Source organism: Gobius niger (assembly GCF_951799975.1).
Source record: "Gobius niger genome assembly, chromosome: 1".
Lineage (NCBI taxonomy): Eukaryota > Metazoa > Chordata > Actinopteri > Gobiiformes > Gobiidae > Gobius > Gobius niger.
In genome coordinates this window covers 22,591,919-22,609,801 of record NC_136852.1, presented here as the reverse complement: position 1 = coordinate 22,609,801, position 17,883 = coordinate 22,591,919, and the positions used below count along the sequence as shown (strand labels likewise).

The following is a 17,883-nucleotide window of genomic DNA, read 5'->3' as shown; positions in this document are numbered from 1 at the left end:
TATATATACTAAAATTCTACACCGAAATCAAATCATTCTTGATCAAAGTGAATCACAATAAACAACAGTCCAACAGTTTGTTTCTATTATTTCAAGACAATAACACGATGATTGTTAAAATTAATTGTTGTCTGCTAGGGGGGGGAAATAAAATGCAAAGAAGACAAAAAGCCGCCCTTTGGGGTTTTGCTAAACATTAGACAAAGCTGCGGATCGGGATGTCTGCTGCAGTGCCTGTGTGTGCGTGGATAGGTTGTATGAGGACACACGGTAATTTATTCTGCTGGATTCAGTGAGTGGAGACAGCCAGCCGGAGGATGCCTAACCCGGCAAAGAAACATGCCAGGAATTTGAGAAGATGGCTCAGCAGAGGCTCCAGATGCAGGCGGAGAGAGGAGGGTGTGTTACTTATAGAAGAGCGATAGAGAGTAAAAAAAAACAACCGGGGAAGAGGGATCCCCGCTGGTTGCAACACGCTACAACATCCAAATCAAGAGAACGGATGAATATCAGACAAGAAATTGGAGGGGAAAGGAAGACTTTCTGTGAATGCAGTTGTTGCATCTTCAAAAGGTTGTGGTAAAACTAGGTCAACAGAGGACATTTTCAGATGCATCATGTATATTATGATAATTCTAATTGAGTATTTCATGCTTTGTTAGCTAATAGCGCATTTCAAAGTTTGATGTTGATGAAAAGGCAACAGGCAGAGTTGTTTACAGTGAGGTTGGATAGGATTTTGGATTGAGACGAAGTCAGATCTCTCAGAGTCAGAGACAGTGAGGGCAGACTGAGATGTTTTGGACAGAAGGAAAGAAGGGATTCAGAAAATATTGTTAATTGGATGCAGTTAAAGGTGCATTATGGAACGTTTTATGTGAATTTCTTTTTTTAAACTATTGCGTATTTGACCTCTTAGTGACCCAGTGGCTGTACGTGTGGTTAGCTTGGCAGCTTTCCTTTCCATCATGGTGCCTCCAGGATCAATTGATTTTTTTAGAGTTTCTGGTCCTGAAGCGATGGAAAGGCCACCATGATTGAACGTAAAGGTGTCATGCTAGCCACCCACACAGCCATTGGGTCATCGAAAAGGTAAATTAAGCACACATATAATGTTCCATAATGCACCTTTAAGAGCTGGATGTGGTGAAATACGCCCATAAAGGAATAGGCCACCTTTTTTCCGTACTGAGATATGTTCTTACCTGAGCTTAGACGAGTTGATGCGTAACTGTCTGGTCTTTACACCTGCTCTTCCATGTTTTCCCTTTTTAAATACAGTGACATGAGTAGTTAGACGATCCAAGTATAGTCACACAAAATTAAACATGTTGATTTTCTAAGCGGATAAAAAGGAGTATTATTATAATTATTATTATTATTATCTTTGGTCTTTTTTTGCGACTGAGAGCACACAAAAAGACCAGACAGTTACGCATCAACTTGTCTAAGCTAAGGTAAGAACATATCTCAGTTTGGAAAAATGGTGGCCTGTTCCATTAAATTAAATGATTGTGAGAGAAAAGGATGCAGAAGATAGGGTCATTAAAGGAGACACAAGTATTTTTTAAAAAGTCTTGAAGTCAACAATAATTAAGCTACAGGTGTTTCTCGCTGTGCCAAGTCAAGAAAAAGGTACGAGGAGTCGTTATGAAGCCAAATGACATGCATACGATACGAGTACTGTAAATCCACAACTATTCTTATTACAAAGACATCACACACCTCATCAAACATACTAGCATGTAAACGTTGCCCGACAGGGGTAATCAATTTCTCCACCTTAAGCACACAGGTTGTAAACAGTGTATTCTGTTTGTTTCTCAGCAGAGTCACCTCAAGCTGTCAAACTTCCATGCTGTGACAGTATTACCAAAGGCCAGCATTAGGGGGTCGAAAATCAAGTGTCAATGGGATCGAATGGCCAAAATGGCGTCATATATCACTCTGATCCTAAAGACAAACTGTAATCAATTGTACAATAAATGTGGCTCCAATAAACCGGCATCCTGCGTATTATTTCAAACCCAGAGCACGGTGACGGCGCGACAGGCCGTTTTTCATGCTAAGTCGATACAGTTGGTAATAGAAAACAGTTTTATCGCTGGGGAGCATTGCGGTCGCTCAGCACATGCGAATCATTATTTATTAGAGCTTGAGTCTTCCTTTGTGTTCGGCCACATGTGAACACGGCATTTACGACAGATGACAGTGACAAAGGAAGAAGGGAGGTGGAGCTATTGTCTGGAGGTCTTCAAGTTGCCTAGAGCAGGGATAGGCAAGTTTGTGTCACGGAGGGCCGATTTTCATCACTGCCAAAACCCCAAGGGCCGAACCTCACCATTGTAACCTAAAGTTAAGAACCATTTTTTGCAAATGCCAATGTTTTACATCAGTGGCTCTAAAGTGGTCTGGCTCCGAGACCCGCCATTACCTTAATGACAAGCTGCGACCCAAATAAAACTGTCATTTGTCATATATCATATAAAATATTGTATTTATCACATGGTTTTAGATTTGCTTTTAAGACTGAAATCATGATCAAAACAACCAATATTAATTGTTACAGACTCCAGTGTGTTTCCGTGTAGTTTCAGATGGAAATTGAAAAAAAAGTTCCCTACAGGCTCACAACCCACTTTTGAGTCCCGACCCACCAGTTGAGAATCACTGTTTTACATTATATATGACTAAGTGGGATGTTCTGCAAAGACATTTAAACAATAAACTATAAAAAGACACTATTTCTCACATGTTTAGAATGCTTTAACAGTTATTTGATCCTTTACCTGCATAATAATATTTCTCAAAATCATATTGGGGGCCAGAGGTTCTGTGCTGGAGGACCGGATTTGGCCCCCGGGCCTGACATTGCCTACCCCTGGCCTGGAGGTTCAAAAAGGATTTCCAACATGCACAGGAGGTTGGTATTGTACTTAAGTTGTTTCATTATAACTCAGTGCACAAACAATAGAAAAAAATGTTGAAAACCTTCGCAACCACCTCTGTTCGTAACTGTTCAACATTCTTCAGTACACTTTTCTTTTTATCAAGAAGAGTTTAAATCCAATAAAGCTTTGCGCTACAATACAAAAAAGAAAGAAAAAGCATTCACACCATTAATACTCAAGGTTGAGTTACGAATGGTCAAGGTTTCATGCGCAGTGAGTAACCAAAGTCAGACACGGACACAATAATGTTTTTAAAGCCATTCACATTGGGTTAGCTTACCTTCTGAAATTTCCGGCAAGGGCTCAGCATTCAACTGCGATGTCCCCACAATGACATCTGTGGACAAAAAGTCAAAGGGAAAAGTTATTTAAAATAATGTTACCATGAAACTATGAAAGCTTCTATTTCATATTCTCTGCTTAATAGGCCAAAAGTAGATAACATTTTAGGACTCTAAAGTTTCTGTCAGTTCAATATTTATAACTAAGTTTCCAAAGACCTGGTTAATTAAAACAAAAAGAGAGTGAGAGAACAGACATTTTAATAAAGGAAGAGCTTAGTAAAAAAGTCCAATAATGACTTCTCTGTGAAACCTTTATCTAAATTATCCCATTTGTGAGATTGTATGTAGCTGCATGTCACATTCAAGAAAGTATTTGATAAATAAATTGCTATATTTTTATCCGGGGCCAAACTTAACAGAAGTATATCCTTTGTAGCTTTTATTAGACGGGACAGTCCAGTGTCAAAGAGGGTGAAAAGCCGGATGTAAATGTCAGATGCCGGGTGTTAATCTCACGACTGTGGCCGGTATAGTACATGTGCTGTAGCCTAAACCACTAGGTCGCAGAACAATTCCTGTTAATACGCCATATTACAATCACATAGTGCTCCTATGACAGCTTCCAGTGATGCTAAAACTGCAAATTTGTTGTTAAATATACTTCCACAGTTCTCACAAACTTTAACCCTAAATGTTCAAGTGTAGAAATCACTTGACACAGAACAATGCCAAACCCGCCCATACAATAAAAGCTCTGTTGGTAAAATCCTCTCAATTGTAGTGAGTGCCGGCATATGAAACGGCTAAATGCAGCCGTGCATCAAAGGTTACTAAAACGCAGCTCCACAATGACCCTTGAATGGACACTCAAAGTGACACTTGCACACTGTCGCTGCAGATAAAAGTGGGTTGCAGCTTTAACGGTTCGAATTAACATAGAAAGAATGAGGACAAGGCTCTGTGTGAATCCTCTTCTGAATTCAAGGCAGACATATTTTTAGCACAAAGTCCACTATGTGTCTAAGTTTAGCCGGAAACAAACAGTCCTTTTGAGCTGCGTGAAACCCTTCATCTGCTTTACGCAACGCGGGTTAAGCGAACATCGCTGACTTTGTATTCTTGCTTGTCCTATATGGATCTAAAATAGGTTTGGGGGAATTATTTCAGTGGTCTCTGAACCTTTACCCTGAGCCACACTTGTTCTTGCCTTGAGAGGCGCAGGGTCACAGACATGTAGACCAAAACTTAACCTCTTAGCCTTAACCCAGTGCATTTTGTCCAGTTCTGCTTTACCCAAATCTAAAAGCTTTGACTGGAGCTTACCACCTATAGGCCAGAGTCACGCCTCATTTGAAAACTGAGACCTACAAAACTGATCAAAACTTTTTTGACTTGTTTTCGTCGTGTTTTGAATTTCTTTTTTTTGCTGCTTTCTTCATCGCTTATTTTTCTTTGCTTTTTTGCGCTATTTTGTCATGTTTCCAACACATTTTTGTTGCTTTTTTTGTCGCTCTTTTCGCTTTTTTTCCAAGGAGCTTTTGGATTTGGGTAAAGCCAAACTAGACAAAACAAATTTGGTTTCAGGTGGGGGTTAAGAGGTTAAACACACGGCCAATGATGCACTGATCAATAAGCCTGTCATGATAATGATTATATAGACTTATCGTTTAATCAATGACAGATAAACAATATCATTCTGAACTCAATATTTATCGTCATTTACATTTATTTGCATTTTTCCTCATGTTTTTTTTATCAATTGTGTTTCATGAAGTTTTATGCCAATCACAACTCGTGTGTTATTGAATATAACACACTTAGTTTCAATAGTATCACTTGGTTTCAATGGTATTAAGTTAAGTGGTCCTCAGTATATATTGTTCATCTCAGAATATTTCCCAGCCTCAATTTATAGATTTTCAAATTTTGTTAGCGTGACCGGGCTAATTGATCAATACAATCATGTACAGTCAAAGACCAGACCAGGAAGTCATTTTGCACTAATATATTTGCACAACCTTGTTCTAAAGTGAAAACAGCGCTCTTGGTCCCACTTGTATTTCATTTAGAGTCCATTGCAATTCAAGTTCAGTCCATGTACCTTTATTTTTTTTTACCCTGAGTTTGACTTGATTCAGCTTTGACTAAAAAGTACCTTGAATTCCAAAGTTTAGGCCTCTGCAGAATACAGGGATATTTTTTTAAATACATGGGATTAGCTTTAGCCAGTCCTTGTCTAGAAAATGTTCCTCTCATCCAGAAGGCCTTAACGTGCAACATATAATATCCTTTCTCCTGAGGTTGTTAAATTCAGTACCAAGCGGCGAGGGACAGCGACGGACCGCAGAATGGAGTTGCTTTACACACAGTGACCCGGGCAGAGAGGCCGTTTGGCTTGAGATGAGAAAGCAGTTATTTCCAGCAGTCTCCTCCTTCTCATGTATTTGTGTACATGTTTTAAGGGCGCTAATACAGGACTCTGAATGCCTAAGCGACATGCTGATAAAGCAAGTACGGAGACCCCCTGTTTTGACTTTGGGGGCGACACCAGGGGGGCTCTGGACCGGGGATCAGGGCCATAAGCTGCGTGGATGGACCCGGGTGGATAACATGTCTTTAATGCCACTGATGGACTACCCAACTGGCGCCCGCTGGCTGGCACTGCGCCCGGGCTGCTCGGCTGGAGGACAGCTGTGTGGCCTAGATGAGACTGTCAGGGCGATGGGCAGACAGAGACGAATGGATGAAAAAACACAGACACACAGACGAGTTCATGCAGGATTCCTAGAACAACAATCATTTATTTTCTGCATAATCACACCTAAATGAAATCTTTCGGCTTTTTTTTTCTTCTTCTTTTCATTAACCATGAACGCAAGGGACATGAAGGGTGATAACGGTGTCCAGTCTGGCTAAACTGCACTAAAGTTAAAAAAGATAAACGTGGGTTCCATATATTTGCACATATTGTTTCCACTTTGTTTTGACTTTGCCCGTTTCAAGGAGAGCACTTGTAAGTAAAAAGAAAAAGTGTAGATTGAATGAGGTGCAAATAGGAGGTGCACTTGACATTTTTGTTTTTCTTAAACGCTACAAGGCCACAGCACAAACTCTTAGAAACTATTTAGATTATCAGAGGCACAAAGCCGGTGTGTCAAACACGCTATGCAATCACATTCACTCATTTGCAATTTAGCACCTCTCTATGGCCCTTAGTGTGGAAAGTTTGAGAACCACAGCTGGAAAATACATACCAATTTATCTGGTAATAAAAATCAAACTTTTTCAGAGCTGACAACTTTAAGTAAACAATTTTATAAAGTTTAAATAATGCCTTTGGTTATTATCTACAAAAGTCATTGTGTTTACTTTTCACCATGGCTGCCACAGAAAAAACACAATGTATTTTCCCTTTTTTTTTTTTTTCAAGCCCCTCTGCCTGACATGCCCAGGGAAAGCTGCAATATCACTTTCTTGGCAGACTTTGTACTAAATATGTTCATTCAGCCTTAAGCTTCAGCTTCAGTCTGTAACAACAAAAGGGAAAATTAATGTCAAATTTCTGCTTTCGAGGCTTGGACTGCCGTGTATCAGTTCCCCCGCATTAGGAGGAAACTGAACCAGAGCAAGTTTTTAACAGCGAATATTCGAGCTGCAGCCGGGAGAAGGTTTGTCATGGTCCAATACTCTTCTTAATTAGTACAGGCTTCATTCAGCGCTCACATGCGGGAATATTGTAGCGTTTGAAATTCAGAGACAAGACTGGAGTTCAGCAGCAGCACAGAGCAGTCCAAATGAAATAGAGGAGAGGTTTGTAAATCAACATAAATCCCGCTTGTATAGATCTGACTGACCATTGTTACCATTACTTAAAGGGGCTAGATGCAAGTTGGCCATGTTATACTCACTACTGCCACCTCAGGTCATACGTGTAACTGCACCTTCTATATTAAGCTCGTGCATGACGGCAATTCGGACCCGAAGTAACAACTTTATGAGTGACAGTGCAGGATTTTAGAGGCAGTTGAGGTGAACAGGTCTGGGCTTTGGACATCGCTGGAACATGTAGGGGGAGGAAAATAGAGAATTTTAACATTTTTAAACTCTGTATAGTCCCTTTAATGGCTTTCATGGCTTCATGAACGGAAAGCACTTTACAGATGGAAATGTGCAAACAAACTGAGTGAAGCCAAGATTCAAAAGAAGTTGGTTCATTTAGCACAGTAGCCAGCATGGCATTTTATTTATCTTCCCATTAGCTTTACAAATACACAGTCAGTTGGGTCAAACTGTGGGTATACCTGTTGTTACTTAAAGGAACAGGCCACTGTTTTTCCATACTGAGATATGTTCTTACCTGAGCTTAGACGAGTTGATGTGTACCTGTCTGGTCTGTGTGCGTATACTCAGACACACAAAAAGACCAAAGATGTTGTTAGCATCTAGACTCTCCTCTTCTCAAGCAAACGGGGGTGAAGTTAGAAGCGACTAAACTCCTCCATGTTTTCTCTATTTAAATATGGCTACATGAGTAACTGAACCAGAGCAAGGTTACATGAGTAATTACACAAATTCTAGTTACACAAAATTAAACATTGATTTTTTGATTTTCTAAGCGGATAAAAAGGGGCACTATATTGTAAGGCGTAATAACACCTTAGGAGACCTTTGACGTCCACGCAGTAATAAATTCAGAATTCTTTAGGAGTGAAGATATTACTGCGCAGATGTCAAAGTGCTCCTAAGGTGTTATTACGCCGTACAATATAGTACACTTAGTAGCTTGGTCGCTTCTAACATCACCCCCGTTTGGCCCCATAGAGGAGAAGATGAAAAATGCTGACAACATCTTTGGTCTTTTTGCGTGACTGAGCGCACGCACAAAGACTAGACAGGTACACATCAACTTGTGTAAGCTCAGGTAAGAACATACAGTATCTCAGTTTGGAAAAACAGTGGCCTGTTCCTTTAAGTATCAACAGGTATACCCACAGTTTGACCCAACTGACTGTGTATTTGTAAAGCTAATGGGAAGATAAATAACATGCCATATTGGCTACTGTGTTAAATGAACCAATTTCTTTTGAATCTTGGCTTCATTCAGTTTGTTTGCACATTTCCATCTGTAAAGTGCTTTCTGGTCATGAAGCCATGTGGCTGTTGTGGGTATTTCCAAAATCAAACAGCTCCAGGGATCACTGATGGATATTCATAAACTGTTTTATTCCTGCAAAAAAAATATTTTTAGTAGCACTTAGAATATTAATAATGTTTGTGGGTTTGCTGATAAATATTGAACTGTTAAACAATGTCTGTTATATATTTTTTAAGAGCAAAAGATCAAGTTAAGATCAAAATAAGCAAAAAAGCAGATTGACAAATGCTACGCTAAACTCCTCGCTGATGGGCCGGTATGTATCAGATAAGATGAGTTTATTTAAGAAAAGCAGAGAACTTGTAGAGCGTACATTTGGCCCTGACAGGATGGGCCGTTTACAGTCGGAGCACTTTGAAGAAGTCAAGCTGTGTTTAGATTATCGACTGCGGAGGATTAATTTGATAAATAAATAGAGAACGCATTGAGATTGAGTTCTTTCATGTGTTTGCTTGAACTTCTCTGAAGAATATTGTGTCAAATCCTTTTTAAAAGTCAGTGAAAACAGATTTAGAAAAGCAAGCAATATGCATATGGTAAAAGTGTTGGGAGCTTTCACTCAAAGTCAACAAAGGAATAAGCAGTGCACTTGTTTATCAGGCAGTATAATACACTAAAGAGGTTGGCAGCACATTATAACACAAATATATTCTTAATGCTGTAAAGGTAAATGCTTTATCTCAATGAAACTAATATTGTGAGCTACAGCACAAGCTCTTAAATGTAGATTTGTGTGTCAAATTAAGGTAATACATTCACCTCGTTTTAAAGGTCATCATTTCTAGGTGACGCTGAGATTTAAAAAAGTTATTTTGATTAAGATTTAATTCAGAAGGTCCTTGCGTTTTTATAAGACGTTCCTGAGCATAAAGGCTGTTCATTAAACCTCAGCATGGCATTGAGTATTGACTGTTATTAAGAGTAACATTTCCAACTTGTATTGGCGAGCAAGTTTTGTTTCACAATTCATATCAACTAAGAATTTTGCATGAGCTAATGGAAACAATGTTGAAAATGAGTAAAATTAAGTTTTTGCCCTGAGCTGAACTTTGTCTCGTACAAACTATAAAAAGGTGCTTCATGACTGTGCGATTGTGATGTAGAAGGAGAAGCCAAGAGTTAGAAGTGGTCCCGTGAGAATCATGAACACGCTGTATGTTGGCTGCACACCAACTGGCACAACTCTGCTCTGTCCAATAGGGCGAAAGCTAAGGACATACTAACACTGTGATAACGGGCTCCTCACCCACCGGATCACTGTGATGTCCACTGTTTATCGTAATGTCATGATAGAATAGTCTGTAGTCGAAAGATGGTGCCTAAAATGGTAAAGCACCCTCGTGGAAGGGTTGGTTTCATTCAAAATGAGAATAACATTATGTAAATGGCTGTTAGCTAGATACACTGATCCAAGAGATTGGCAGCTCATTACCCAACAAAACTTTCATTAGCTTTGATCTGTAAAGGAATATTCTTACCTTACTTTTAAGGATTTTGCAATACACGTCTAAGCATAATGCACCTGTTTTTCACAGCTTCCTCTTTTCACTGCCTTCAAATTTCAAACAAGAAAAAAAAATATATATATATATATATACTGTACAGTGACCCATGTATACAGTAGTTATAAATGTATGACCTTGTTTGAGCTACGTTTGAGCCACAGTCCGGATGGTGGCGAGGACAGTTGAGAAGTGGTCTCAGAGCTGTGGGAGTGTCCCAGCGCAGATGGCGGTCCTATACAGACAAACTCAATACCTTTCTGTCCGAGCAGATGGACAGCATTACAGTGAAAGAGAGGAGAGCGAGGGAAAGTGAGTGGCTCGGAGCAGTGGAGGGAGTCTGGCTATTCCAAAATCTCTAATTACCACAATTGTTGAAATCTTTTCAGCACGCTTTTTTCCAGCTTTTCGGATACAAAAAGCTGCCTCCCAACATGCACTGCAAGGCCTCCCGAGAGTTCCTATAAGAGCCCAGACTGTTCCACACAAGACAGAGAGTGAAAAAGCACATTAAAGATATGCAAATCCAAGTGTCTGGGGTGAGGAGCATTAACCAGCGTTAGCAGGATAGCTGCTCTATTTTTAGTGTTGCATGTGTGTGTGCCTCTCACTGCGAGGTGTGTGATGACTTCCTTAAGCCCCGCTTTCATGTTCTGGTGAGACAGTCTGGGTGTCGAGATATGTCGGCAGAAATATTCTGCCTAATTGAGACACTTCACAAATGAAGCTGTCAAGCAGCGCTTCAAACAGAATGCACAACAGCCGTTAAAAGAGAATTTCTAGGACAGAGGCAGCAGCAGAGAAAAGAAGAGCTTTTCCTAAACAAGAGCGGTGTTCAGTGATTACAGATTGGATTCAGGACAATAGTCACAGCTGGGTTAAAGAGAGACTTCAGGTGTCCACACTCTTTATCACTCATTAAACACTTAAACAAATTCACATCTCCTGACGTTTTCCAAGCTAGAAGAGGAATAAGGACTCTCCACATGATGTGACAACACAATTTAAGTGGAGGATGCTGGGTTACAATACAACAGTGTGGATTTTACATTTACACACTACATACACTGCACTCATTCTCATATTTAAAGTACTTGCATAACTTTGAAACTGCCATGAAGCCACTCTGGTCCTGAGCTGGAGCTACTGTAACAGAGGTGCATATCTTTGGAGAGCGGATCAGTAAAACAATATGTCCAGGGCTTCTCTTGTGAAACTTTCATGGTGAACTTGAATCCTTTGCACTGTTTGTCAGTGCACTCTTTGTTTGGACAAGAGGAAGCGAGCTCTGGGAACAGCAGGCTACTGAGGCCTGCCGCAGAGTGTGATACCGCGGCTTCGGCGAGCATATGGCACCAGCAACTGGATACAACACAAACAAACAGTGCGAAAGGGATGGGCACGCACAGATGATGAGATTATACAGTGGATAGAGATAGACCGCACATGTGGGCACCTAAAGCCAAGGATTTTCAAATAGTCAGCAGAAATAAGTTTGGTTATACAAGACTGTTATGAAAAAGATCAGTGTCTGACCTGGACTTGAGTTTTGAGGGTTCATACCTGGACTAGCACTTTTATCTCCACTCACGGAAACTTGATATTTCATTACAACTTTTGGACTGATCTCTTGGATGTGGTTTTCACACTTGGAAACTTGTCCGTTATTTGAAATGAAATTGGAAACAGCAACATTTTTAGATCTGTGATTGGAGTTATTCAAAACACACTCCAGTTTCTTTGACATGGGTTCAAACTCAAACAGAAGTGGATGCAATTGGGATATTCATCTTTTCTTGTTATTAATTCAGGTTAGTTGCTTCATTGCTTTAACAAGAAGCACCTTTTTTGTCAAGTTCAGTAACAAACTTAACTTATTTTCCAATGAAGATTGATGCACGCAGTGACAGCAACTTCCACATGATGAACAGTTTACTGCGTTTCCCTCTTGCACTGTCACTGTTCTCCAACTCAGTATATGTTTTTTATCTTGTGCAACTTTTTTGTGGACCACCACAACTAATGCCTCAAATAAATCAAGCATGAGGCAAGAGCTCTGATTAACAACAGCGATAAAGACTCCAACTATGCATTTTTAAAAGCCACGCTGGGTGTAAAAAGAAACTTCGCAGGAAAATGTCGACAGCTCTGCGCCACTTCGTCAATAAACTGAAATATTTTGACTCTGAACGGCTTTTGTTCATTTGAAATTTTGTAGTCAGCTCCTAATAAGCCTTTTATCCACTTTCTTGAGTGTAATAAAAATGTTTCCTTTATGAGCGAACTGGTGTGGATCTACAGTCTGCCGGATGATAGCCGGAGGACAGGAAAGCCAAGTGGGTTTTGACAAAAAGCAGGAGGCCTCAGAGTCAGCCTGGCTTGGGGCACAGCTTGTGCTCCTTTGGGACATCAACACACTGAAGTCTTTCTTAATATACAATGAGCTGAAAACAAACACATGTGCACAGGCTGCAGGGGCGCACTGTACATGGAAATACATACGGGCATACAGTGAGTTTTACAAAAATATCCTTTGTCCTGACTCTGTATACAGAATACATTAGATGAGACAAACATGTGATACTCAAGAAATATGCCTTTGTGGGCTCTCAGCTGTCTAGTTAAGTTACATACTGTCCTTAAAAGGTTGTAAAAATATCTGGACGGGGGCTACAGAACAGAGGTGAGGCATCTTGAACTCAAGTCCGGGAAATTCAAAACCCTTTTGTTGCTACAATGTACGATATAATAAAGCGATACAAATGAATCAGTCAGAAAAATGAATGTTCTATCTGTAACATTTTGACGGGATGATTCTGTTTCTCAGTTTCAGGTGGAAGACTGGATCATTATTGTGGACGAGTCTAGCCTTGAGAAGTGTCTGGGGAGAGGGAAGTCAAGGCATCACTTGTTTTACTGCCACTGTCAGGATGTAGTCAGATAAATGAAAGGATACTGCGTTTGTTGGTGCAGCAATGGCACCACATTTAAAAATACAGTGTAAAGGCTTTGAAATAATAGAAATCGTATTAAAATCCTCCATACAGCGGTGAGTATATTATGAGTGTGCAGAGGGTTGCATCGATCGTATACATCTGTATTGTATCACCGGACTGTGGAGCAGCTCTGTACATGCGTCTAGCGTTTCGTGTTAAGAGTGTGTGAAAGTGGGGTCATGTTACAGCGGGCCGTCCTGTCAGGAGAACTGTTCTCCAGCCACTCCATGTCTGCTGCGTGTCAGAGGAGTACTGCGCTCCTCTCCTCCCAACTATATCGCACGTACACTTCATTTCAAATGTCGACATACCGGAGTACACACGGAGCTGTCAAAGAAATATGTCCAAATGTGCGAGAGTGAGTGGGTTCAGTAGTTTCCGAAGTGTGCAAAACAAGCAAGGCTTAGAATTAGTGAAGGGGCTTAGAAGAGAAAGTCATTTTCTGAGCCAACCTGAACTTTCGCAATATGGAATAGATGAAATTTTAAAAGTGCAAACCACTGGAATAAAAACTGTAATACAGTGTAAGCTATCCTAACTTCTTGGGGCCTGTGGCGGTGATCAGCCTGTCCGGCCAATAGCACCGCAAAAAGTTAAAGACAAGCACTCACTCCAACACTCATTCAATTTAGTTATACTCAATTATTTACTATGCTTGTGTTTGAACAAGAGGAAAAAGTCAGCAAGAGTGCTCTGTGAGAACCCTTGGGAAGACATATGAACCAAGAGTGCTAACCACTCTGCCACTGAGAGCCTGGTGAATCGATATATTCCCTGTAAGATAAAGATGTATGGACTGTTCTCACCCTCAGATTATTATACATGTTCATGCTCATTGTAATTGCATGAGTCTGGTTGGTCCAAATGAAAAGTTATAAAGCCTTGTCTTACTACAATAAACTACATTTATTACTGAGACAGCATTTCAATGCCAGTGGATCTTCCAAGGGTCCTTTCTGGTAACTGCAACCCAATTCTATGCCATGAAGTTATGATAAATCCTTCCTTTGCCAAATATGCATAACAAAAAATTCAAATTGTTATTTATTTTACATTTGGTTCCTGCATAGACCTTGAAACTTTATCATCAGACAATTCACTGTCTTATGTTTCTCAGAAACACTTTTCAGTGGATTTGCAAAAACAGTTCAAGTAGTAACCAAAATCACCTTGTACTGCATCGAAGTTGTTAAGGTACAGCCGAATACTTACACAGTGTCTGCATGTAAAAACTTGTACTGTGCATATCAGGGTTTTTTTTAAAATTACCACCAGCAGTTATTTATACTCCAGAAGAGTGCAAGCTAGAAATTGTCCTAGTAGTTGAACTAGCCAAAGTCCAAGAAACATTTACTACAGACTCGAACTTTCCTTCATCCCATGACTGTCTGTTGCCTTTAGCACATATAGTCCAGAGCATCATGGGTGCTGTATTTCTTCTTATCATGTATTCCTTCTAAACAAACTTCAGCTAACAGCCTGGATTACTTATAGACACCTTACAGAATGGCTCCATATGTGGAGACGGTAAACACAGACTGTGAACAGATGGGAGAGGCCGCAGAGTCCTTCGAGTTTGGCCTAATTCAATAGACAAGATGAAAGGCAGATAGATAACTACGTGATTTAAGGACTACAAGGGCAGAGACAACAGACAAGTGAACGATTAAAAAACAGTCAAGCTTAAGGTTTCCTCAAGTGCTCTGAGTCTCTACCACTAAAAAACATGGACAATAGGGTCCACTCTGGAGCCAGAATGAAGGAGTGCATTTGTGAGTGTAAGTGCAAGTGTGGAACAGACAGAAATTAGCCCAGGGCTACAATCTCACGTGGCACTTTACATGCATGAGACTTTTTTGTGTTCATTAATATGCACGTTCTTGACTAAATAAACAAAAAGACAGACATAAAATAAAGATATCTGGATGACTGAACAAACAATCGAGACAGCATCATATCAGTATACTGTACACGACAGCTTTACTGAGCTGCGAGTGTATTAAAAGAACATACCAATGTAAGCCATTAATGATATTACAGTTGGAATAAAATATGTGAGTTTTTCTGACAGAGAAACAGAGAGAACAGAGGGAGCTGAGGAAACGCCTGTCTGACTGTCTGGCTCCGTGTCTCACCGCTCCCCAATTCTGCCTTCTACACCAACATCCATGGATACAGCCCAGTCTGTGTGTCTGTCAACTACTTCACACAATACAAGAGCAAAATCTACAAACTACAGCTTTGTGTTTTCGCTCTGCGATAAACATGTTGTTTGGCAATTTCAAGGAACAAGTGCATTTGAACATTTTGAAATTAATTATTTGTTTCTTTCTGTCACTGTATTCTACAGATAACATTGAGGTTAAATGTGCGTGAATTCAAAGATGAGTATCAAAATATGTTAGGCCATGAAAACACTGTTGCAAAGAGAAAATGACAAGTATTTGTTGATTTTCGTATTTTTCGGTACCACCTTGCTATTCCGTTTGTCAACACAATACATCAGATGAACTTGTATAAAATTATTGTTTTATGTACAACATCTCATGTCAGACTCAAGGGCAAATAAGCGAGCTTTAAAAAACAATGTTGACTCAAGCCTTTTTTACCCCCATTTGCATGAGGTATTTACGCTGGTACTTACGCTCACATTTCACGTCCCTAAATGCCCCAAACTCTGGGAGACCTCCAGACACTCATCCGCGCTCTGCGGCGTGACCAAACCTCAGAAGGTCAGGCCATACCAATTCGAATACAATTGTCAGACCATCAGCTACTGTTAGTTTTAACCAGCTCTGAGGACAATGGAGGACGTCAATTAGCAACACGTGGTCAACAATGACAAGAAGATGCTCTTTGTGCTTGAAGTGGTGTCGGGGCTTCAACAACACGACTGCAGTCACCTTAGGACGAGTAGTCTGCCAACGGGCCAATGAGAGGAGAGGACACGGGAGTCATCTTCACAAGTGAGACAGAAGGTAACATAAGAAAGAAAAAAACAACTACACAAGGAAATTTATGAGACTAATTCAGCTACTGGATGGAGACATATCGACGTACCTGGGAACATCAGGAAGTGAAAAGTAAAACCAGTGCAAAGCCTATATAGAAAATACCTCAGTTAATAAGCATTATTAATCATTTTAGGGTTCGGGTAAGGGTTGAGGGTTTAGGGTTGGCTATGAATAAGCGTATTATTAATGGCCTATTAGTATGTTAACAGATAAAAGTACAATAAGCAAAGGGTAATAAGGTACTAATAAGCATATTATTAATGCTTATTAGTACCTTATTAATACTTAACGAACACCTTAATATAAAGCATTGCCAACCTAGATACAGCAAAACCAGTGCTAAATGTATTGATGAAAAAACGCACACTGTACTAGATCCTCAGCAGCACGAGTAAAAAAAATCCCAGCCTTGGAAATTTGTTGATTGTTTCTCACAGCCTTTCGCTCGATTGATGATCTTTCTTAAAAAAATACCGCGTTGCCAAAATAAATCTCAAAAACGTCTAGTTTTCCATTGCTCTGTTAGTGCCGCTGTTAGTGCCCGTTGCTTCTCGTCTTGATCATTCATGCATGTTTGTCCCCACTTGTTCACATTTAGGGTGACTGATACTGCAGTGTAACGGGATTAGAAGTGCACACAGTAGCAAGTTTCGGGACAGACACATAGCGCAAAACAGATTAAGGTTTTCCTGAACAATGCAGCAGGTTAATGTTGCAGCGGCTCTAGCGCCAAGAGTACTTTCTCCATAATAAGTTTTGTCTTCCGGAGCCAGTGAATGATGAAAAAGCCTCCTCTTACCCCGTGTTTATTACAGTATAGTGTGTCTAATGCTCGCCGTTTTGCACAGCCGTGAGATCTGAGCCGGGGCCAGTGTCTATTTTTGAATCTCCATATTTTGGTGATTCCCTTTTTTGTTTTTTGTTTTTTTTTCCTCTCCGTCCCTTGCACTAAAGCATATGATTAATGCATTTTCTTCCCTCCTGGACTAATACTGTAGTGTACGTCGACACCGTTCCTCCGCAGCCGAATCCACTTCCCTCGGCCGTATGAGTTCTGCACCAAAAAGTTTGCTTCTTAACTCCTGACGTGATTAGATTTGACTGGCTCATTTTTCATCTTGACAACTTCATTAAAGCTGCCTGAAAAGCTCCAAATATTTATGTGTGTGTTGGACAGTGCGCGCGTGTGTTTCTTGATCACAAATGCAGCCCCCTACCCCGCTAGTCTGAGTGTCCCTGCCGCCATTTCAAAAGCCTCAACCCCCCCCCCCCCCCCCCCCCCCTCCCCAACTTTCTTACTATCTTTCTTCTGACTGTTTTGATGCACCCCTTTGCCGCACTGTCCCTCTCTCCTTCATCATCCTTCGCGGCATGCTTCATTACCTTTCACTCCTCCTATCATCTTCTCCTCGTTTTCCACAACTTTTTTTTTTTTTTTTTCCTTGACAAAACGATAAAAAAAATAAAAAAAACAACACCGCCGGCTGCTGCTGCTGCTGCCGCTGCGGATTGTCTCTAGCCACTCCAAACATTTCCCTCAAACGCGATTGGCTGGCCGAAACGACTGCCCCGCTCGGATTGGCTGGGCTCGAGCAGGTGAGGGGCCGCCGTGCCACTTAATCAATGCCCTGCAGTGGGGAGAGGCAAGTGCCAGACACGGGGAAGCAGCGGTGGCAGTTGTCAGCGGCTGGCAGCTTTCCACCAAGACGAGCCCCGGTGATGGTCATGACCTTCAGACGGACGAGGAAAGCACAAGACGGGCCGAGCCGCTGTTTAAATTTCATTATAGTCTCAAAATGGACGCCGACCAACCACACCCTGACTGCCCACATATGCAAGAAGTTATTAAAAAAAAAGGAGAGGGGGAGCAGGAAAGTTGTGTGGTTATTGTTGCCGGTCTGTTAGTTCAGTGTGATAAAGTTTAGGTACATATAGTAGGCACTATAGTCACAGTTATGGGAAAAAAAGGTTTAGGGGATAG

General features: G+C 40.7%; 1 long non-coding RNA gene across 1 annotated transcript in view; it reads right to left on the bottom strand.

The window, feature by feature from the left end:
- LOC306961650 overlaps positions 1–17,883 on the bottom strand; it is a 79,953-nt gene that overhangs the window by 28,834 nt on the left and 33,236 nt on the right. The window contains exon 3 of the long non-coding RNA XR_013792785.1: positions 3,232–3,288. This is a non-coding gene — a long non-coding RNA (uncharacterized lncRNA). The remainder of the gene's footprint in view (positions 1–3,231; positions 3,289–17,883) is intronic.